This window comes from Galeopterus variegatus, unplaced genomic scaffold, assembly GCF_000696425.1.
Source record: "Galeopterus variegatus unplaced genomic scaffold, G_variegatus-3.0.2 Scaffold740, whole genome shotgun sequence".
In the NCBI taxonomy this organism is placed as follows: Eukaryota; Metazoa; Chordata; class Mammalia; order Dermoptera; family Cynocephalidae; genus Galeopterus; species Galeopterus variegatus.
In genome coordinates this window covers 83,470-90,697 of record NW_007726851.1, presented here as the reverse complement: position 1 = coordinate 90,697, position 7,228 = coordinate 83,470, and the positions used below count along the sequence as shown (strand labels likewise).

General features: G+C 43.9%; 1 protein-coding gene across 2 annotated transcripts in view; it reads left to right on the top strand.

The window, feature by feature from the left end:
* SLC8A1 (solute carrier family 8 (sodium/calcium exchanger), member 1) overlaps positions 1–7,228 on the top strand; it is an 87,123-nt gene that overhangs the window by 66,541 nt on the left and 13,354 nt on the right. Inside the window, exon 1 of one of the 2 annotated variants that reach the window (XM_008571969.1) lies at positions 75–203. The exons of the other annotated variant lie outside the window; for it this stretch is intronic. The gene's annotated coding sequence lies outside the window, so the exon portion shown is untranslated. Of the gene's footprint in view, positions 1–74; positions 204–7,228 lie in introns of those variants that run through there. 2 annotated transcript variants of the gene reach the window in all.

Genomic DNA, 7,228 nt, shown 5'->3' with positions numbered 1-7,228 from the left:
CTCCTGCTCGCGCCGCCGCTGCACGGGAGTCGGCCTGCGAGTCCGCCCGCCGCCGTAGCCGCCGCCGCCGCCTGCTTTGTGCTTCCCCCAGAAGATGGGAGCGACCTCTCCCTGGTCGGGAGCTATTTAAAAGGAGGGCGTGCGCTGTATTTCCTCCCAGCGTGGAGGAACGGGGGAAGATCCATTCACACTCCCCAAACCAGGTAGGATCTACGATGGGCAAGCAGAGGGGACTGGGTCAGACGCCGCCAACTGTTTTCCATTTGCTCTCCAGAAGGCTGCACTTCCCTCCGCTTTGGCACGAGACCCGCTTCTAAATTGTGGGGGGCCGGGGGGAGGCGCGCGCCTGCACATTTTCTGGGTGTCCGCGCTCCGGGGACAGTGAAATCGCCCGGGCCGGTGCGTCTGGGCGTGAGGGTGCCCGGCCGCCGGCGCAGGCTGCCGGAGGAAGGAAGGGCTCCGGAGGGGAGATGCTGCGCCCTGCACCGCGCCGCGCTCGGAGGATTCAGGGCGCGAAGAGCTAAGACCACCCGGATGCAGCGCTGCTGGGGACCCAGGCGTCCCCACCCACGGGACTCCTTTCCCCGGTCATCTGTCCTCCCGGTAATCCCTGGGGTCTTCCTGTCTTCCGGCGGGCGCTGGGTGCTCCTTCACCACCGACTGCGGAGAGGAGGGAGGTGTGGCCGGGGCAGAGGGGCAGACGAGGAAGACAGTAGGGGGAGTGGGATGTAGGGTCCGCGTCTCTGGGCACTGTGCTGTGGTGTGCGTTGGGGGATTCTGCACATTCGGGCATCTTTCCCCAAGAGATGCGAAGGGAACTTTGCAGCTGCATTATCTGCCCCTGGAGCTTTGCTGGCTCTTGGGGAAAAGGTCTGTGTTCTGTAATGTGAGGATATCCTTTTTGGCTCCTCCTTAATGAAGAAGAGGGAGGTCTTATAGTCGGACAGTAGGCTAGAGAAACCAAATCCGGCCCGGCATTGCTTTTAAAAATACAGTGTATGTGCATCCTTGATTCTTTAAATCCCTCTCCCCCCTTGGATTCTCTTGGTGTTTGATGAATGGCTTGGGCTGGCAATTCGTATTTCCCTCCCCAAAGTGGCAGTGGTTGGGTTGAGAGCAGGGGTGATCCAGTTTAACAAAGAATTTTTTGAAGAGAGCAATGTGCATGTCTGCAGTCACTGGAAAGAAAGTCATGCTTTGCACTAGATATCGGTTTAACCCCCCTTAGCCTGCCTCCCTGGAAGGCGCTTTTTACCCTCTCTCCTGCTAGTTAGCCACTAGTGGTTGTGAATATGACAATACAAACTTTGTCCTGCTGGAGGTGTAAAGATTAAAAAGAGAATAAAGGATATCAGTGAGAGGTGTAGTGGAAGAAGCTTTCTAAAAAATGACAGATGTGGTGAAGACAGTGCAGGCGTCCTGATAATGGAGGAGCTAGCTGTGTAGGTGGAGATTTCTGATCAGGTCTGGTTAAAGGCATTGCTGTAGTATCTCCAGATAGGAGCAGCTGAGAATTCACAATGCAGGACTTGTGTGAAGATTCCTAAGGGAAATGGGGAGTGACCAGGAGGGAACTGTGAAAGTATACCTGCCCCTCCTCAGGCCCCCCAGCTTACATACGTACACTCACATGCTTTCCCTGTCCGGGTCAAGGCTACTCCTGCAATAAGTCAGGAAAGAAGGGAAGAACATGAATCTAGATGTTTCATTCATTTCAGATAAGAAGAAAAAGCCAGAAGACGGATGATTGGTTTTAGGTTCCTCTTTCAAATCCTGTGTTACTTGGTTTTAGTTCTCAGGGTTTGCTAAACTTGCTTAATTGGGAGGTTAGGCGGGTGTGAAAACAGGAGGGAGGAAGCTAACTCCATCTTCGGGGCCTTGTGAGGGAGACGGTGGGAGAGTACCAACTTACTTCATCAAGAAGCAAGATTTATTTTCTTAAATGGTTTTCATTTTACAAATTCTGCCTGCCTGAAAGATTCCATTTAGATCTAAGGGTTCTTTAGTTATGATTTCTACCACTTGCAAAAAAAATCCCTGATTTTCCCCATAAAATGGCTGTTGTCTTCTATTAAAAATGGAATGATCAATTCCTAGAAAAATCACAGCAAAGAAGGACTGAACAGGGGTAAACCATTATTCACTGTTGAGCTGCACAGGGGTTGCAAAGGGTGTCAGAATGTCCATGACGATCAGACTTAGTCTACTCTCTCTTGTAAGCTTAACAGGGCTGGAAGAAGAGAGGACTAAAAAGAATATGAAGGCTGTGCTTTATATTTACCTGTCTGCTGTCTATCTGCCTATCTATCTATTTACTTTGACATTACTATTTACTGGTTTTTACTGTATCATTTTGGATTAAGATTTTGAACTAGATAACCCTGTTGTTGACCATGAAGGGGAAGAAAAGAGCATAGCAGTAACCATGCTTTAACTCCAAATAACATTACAAAAGGAAGGTTAGGTATATAATATAGTCAGTAACACCTACGAGACTATTTGCAGGAATTATGTGAATTGCTCTTTCAAGCTTACTATGTTTTGTAAAAACAAAATATATTCCAAGAGAGCTTTAGGATTTGTTAACAAGCTATATTTAACGTTTTTTTTAACCAGACCAAGATAGTCTTTTGTCTTGCAGAATAAATGGATGGTTCCTTCCCTCTTAGTACTTAACCTATTTCTTTCACAAAATAAATAAGATCCAATGAAGTTGTATTCCCATTAAATGCAGCTGCATTCCCCCAGTAAAAAGCGAGTTCAAACATTCATTCAGGCCATGAATGTAGTTGTCTCAGTGTAAGTGCATTTTTGGACTTTAACATCTGATTTTCTTGTCGCACTTCAGTGAGATGAGCCCTTTCTCTATGATGCCTTCAGGTTGAGGGAGAATAGTATGTAGGTAAGAAGCAGTTTGCCCTAACAGCATGGAAATAAACAAGACCCAAACTGAAGTAGAAATTAAATCTGGAGAAAAAATTTCACAGTTAAAAGAGGATGTTAGAACACATATATTGCATATTTCATATTTTTACAGTGTGTGCATTCATTGTTTTCAAATAAAATTAAATTGCCACCTTTGCTAAGAATTTAGGAATCAACATGCTATTATCTCTCTTCTTTCTGGTCCTTTCATCCTTTTTCTTTCTTTTTTTTTTGCCTCTAGGGGATAAATGCCTCTTGCTAAAACATTTTCCAATATCGTTCATACTTAATAGTTAGACCCTTCATCGTAACCTCCCATACTTCATAGTTAGACCCCTCATCATAACCTCTACCAGTCTCCCATCTGACCAAATTCTACTGCTCCCTCTTGTGGCAAATATTCTCCCTGCTTTCTCTAGATTCCAGAATCCCTGTCTAACATCCCTTAGAGCTCCCTTAGCTGTCTATCACCTCAGCTCTAATTCTCGGTAGTAATTGTTGCTAACCAAGCAGTGGGTTGCTGAACTAGCTATTTCCACTTTTCTCTCCAAACAAAGGGATTTCTATCCCCTGAAGACTTATTTGAGATTTAGCGGAATTAAATGTTGGGTGTTTTCAGACCTGTTGGGATGGACTCGATTCTGGAAATGTGACCTTTCAGCCTCTGCCTTTGAGATTTTAATTTGGAGTCAGGGCTAGTCCAGTGGGGCCTCATTAAGTGCAATGGGATTATTTGCAGTTTTCTTTCTTTCTCTTTTCAAAATGTTTCTCTCTCTCTCCCTCTCTCTCTCCCTCCCTCCCTCCCTCTCTCCCTCCCCTTCCCCCCTCCACTCCCCCACCACGTCTCTCCCACCAGCCTCTCATGCACATATGTACATACATGTATCACAAAATACATTTTACGCAGCATATATTTTGAAGACTTAAACTAATCAATGATTAGGTTTTCAGTAATAATTGTAAATCAAAGACCCTACTTTCTGAACTGGAGACTCGTAGGGTACACTCGAGACTCTGAGGATAAACTCTTACTGGTATGTTTTCATACAAATGAGATCTGGTGCATTTTTCCAGTGTATTGACTCCACTTGGAAGATAGTTGCTCACAGTCCTTGCTGCCTCAAGTGTTTTTGATGAGTTCTCTTTGAACCCCCTAAGTGTTTTTTTTTTTTATCTACATTTGCGTTTGTCCTTTGATCTGCCCAGCCAAGAGTATAGGAAGTACTAAGATAGACGGAGGTTTAAAAGAATCGCATTTCCACTTTACCTGAAACTTTCTAGCCAATTTCAGGAGAAGTGGGGGACATGTGGAAGAAGACAAGCCTTAACAGGCAGCTGAAGTGAAGAAAATGTTTTTGTGGTCAAGGGCAAGTGCATCATAGGCAGCAGTCTATCAAGTGATTTGAAGATGGACAAAACATTCCCAGGTTCAAAGCTTTATCTATTGGCCAGCATTGGCTCTGAAATTTTCACTATTACAGCCGTTCATTTGAATAAAGAAATTCTATCAAGTTGATCCCTAATAAAATGCAATGGTATCAACTGGGAAAGAGCTATCATTAATCTCACAAACCATTAGCATATGTTCATTTTTTAACTTGGATTGGTTTATCAGATCAATGGGCAGATAGAAAGTCCTGAAGTCTTGAAATACAGGGAGATGCAGAGGAAATGAAAGAGGTTTAAAACTAGGTTGCTCTCCAGTTAGTGTCATACTGGTAGGGAAGTGTGAGAGGGGCCAGACTGCCTGGGAATGGGGCTTTGATGGAGGGGATAAGAGTAGCCACATAGAGGCAAAGAAATGGGCAAAATTTTTTCTGTAGAGTGAAATCGTATCTTTAAAATTTTGAATGGATTCTACTGTATCATTTTAGAATACTTCTTCATACCGATAACCTAGAAAATGCTAATGTGGGTTCTTACACATGTGATAGATCTAGAAAAATAAATGTAAATATTAGAGTCCATCTTATTTTCTTAAAAAACAGACTGAAAGAGTAATCACTTTGTAGATATCATAGCATGTGAAGTCAGAATAATTAATAATGTCCTCGTTGAATCTAATGTATGATGAAGCCAAACAGATGAGGTAGTGATTCAGCAATTTACTTCAGCCCAACCATGATATTTATTGAGCACTCAGTGTATGCGAGTCACTGTGCTGGGCTTTTCAGAGTGTGAAGATGATGAACAGAAGTTATGTGACATTTGTTGAGCAATCATTGTGTGCCAGGGACTAGTCCAGGTGCTTTATTTATTTATTTATTTTTTTAAAAGATGACTGGTGAGGGGATCTTAACCCTTGACTTGGTGCTGTCAGCACCACACTCAGCCAGTGAGCGAACCGGCCATCCCTATATGGGATCCGAACCCGGGGCCTTGGTGTTATCAGCACCGCGCTCTCCCGAGTGAGCCACGGGCCAGCCCTAGTCCAGGTGCTTTATACGTGTTTTCTCATTTAATGCTCATGAGTGCCCTACAAGGCAGCATCATTGTCCCAATTTAAAGATGAAGACTATGGTTCAGTTAAATAACTTGTGCAAGGGTTAATGAGTGCTAGTTAAAAAAGTGAGGCTGTCCAAAGCCATGCTCTTTGAACTGTGTTCTCTATTCTCAGGGATGTCATGATCTAGAACACCTGAACTTGACCTACAGGGCTGAGGGAGATAGGTCATTGCACTGCAACTGAGTGAAGTTCTGTGGGAGTTGAAAGGAAGAAGAGAACGTTGGACATGGCTTCATGGAAGAGGGGACATTTCAGTTCATTTACAAAGAGTGAAAAGGATTTCAAAAGCAAATACAGCCTAGCTGTTTTTGAAACATGTAAACCAGCCCCACCCACCTCGTTCATGACCAGGGCAACCCTGGAGCAACATTAGGGCCATTTCTACTCTTCAGATTTGCTCTGTGTCCCACTCAGACCCATGCCACAGGAACTGTGGATCTGTAACTGATGACAGCATAAGCCACTGCACAAACGTATTTTATACTTGATACCCAAATTTAGGATGAACTTCCAGCACAGCCTGGAAGGAGAGAGGGTAGAACAGTGAGAGGTACGGCAAGGGGCAGACCACTTGCCAGCCTGTTCTTCCCTTACACTTGATGATTGTTTTCTATGCCATTACAGGTGGGTTTTGTTTATTTGTTTAGAACCAAATGGCTCTGCTGTTTTTTCATTGAGCTTAGCTTCTTGAACTTCCTTAGCTTCTCATTTTTTCGGCTTCCCCTTGAAGCATGGGACCCAGCGCCACCCTTTGGCTCTCTGCCCTGCTCAATGTATAGCATCCAGTCCTAGCAGCAGGTTGAGAGAATCAGACTGCTTCCTCTACACCCAAACCTAACTTCCTCTGTAGATTGTGTTAAAGCCCCAATTGTGAGTGACATCAGGTAGTTTGGACAGGTGGCCATCAAATGTCTCTGAAGTTTCGAGTCACTGTTCCAAATAATCTTTCAAATATTGGGGAATGTGGGCCCGCCCCCCAGAGCTGAAATTTGTGAGTTGGTGTCAGTCAAAGATAATGGTTCTTTCCCCCCAACTCCACACTGACTTTCTTCCCCTGGACATGCAGCAGTCGGGTAGTCTTTTTAAGAGCTTCTCTTTCTCAGTGCTCTTGTTATGGCTAGCCCTGGAAGAGACATCAGACACCACCTACTTTTGGTTTGTTTTGCTTTTGTTTCTGCTTTTCACAAATAAGCAAATGGAGGCCATGAAAAATTAAATGACTTTATAAGAGTGAAATAGGAGAAAGTAGAATCCAGATCTATGACTCTGAATTCATTTCATCAAAGTCACATCTCCTTTCTTCCTTTGACAATGTAGAAAGCCTCCAGAAATCTGCCTGTGTTTTCCAGCCTCAGGAATCCCCGGATGTCTAGCAAGGATTCCCCAGGATGGAAAGAGAACTATGACTTTGCTTCTTGTTTGAGAATATTGACTAATAAAGTGAAGGACCCTTGGGTACTCAGACTAAAGGTGTCTGAGGTCAGCAGATATATTCATGATGGGTATAACATTTATTTAAATTCAACATGTGGTATATTTAACATTGTGCAAGTTATTTAACTTCTCTTTAAAAGAAATTTAACTTCTTCATCTATTAAATGGGAATAATAATAGTGAAAAGCATTATAGGGCTTTTGCGAGGGCTAATAAATTAATACTAGTAAAACATTTGGAACATGAGTGCTCAGTAAGAGTTGGCTCATTACTTGAGAGATGAAAAATGAGAGAGAGAGCCTCATCCCTGCCTGAATATGCCAATTGGCGTGCATGTGAGGGGGTTGCCATGGGAAGGAGAAG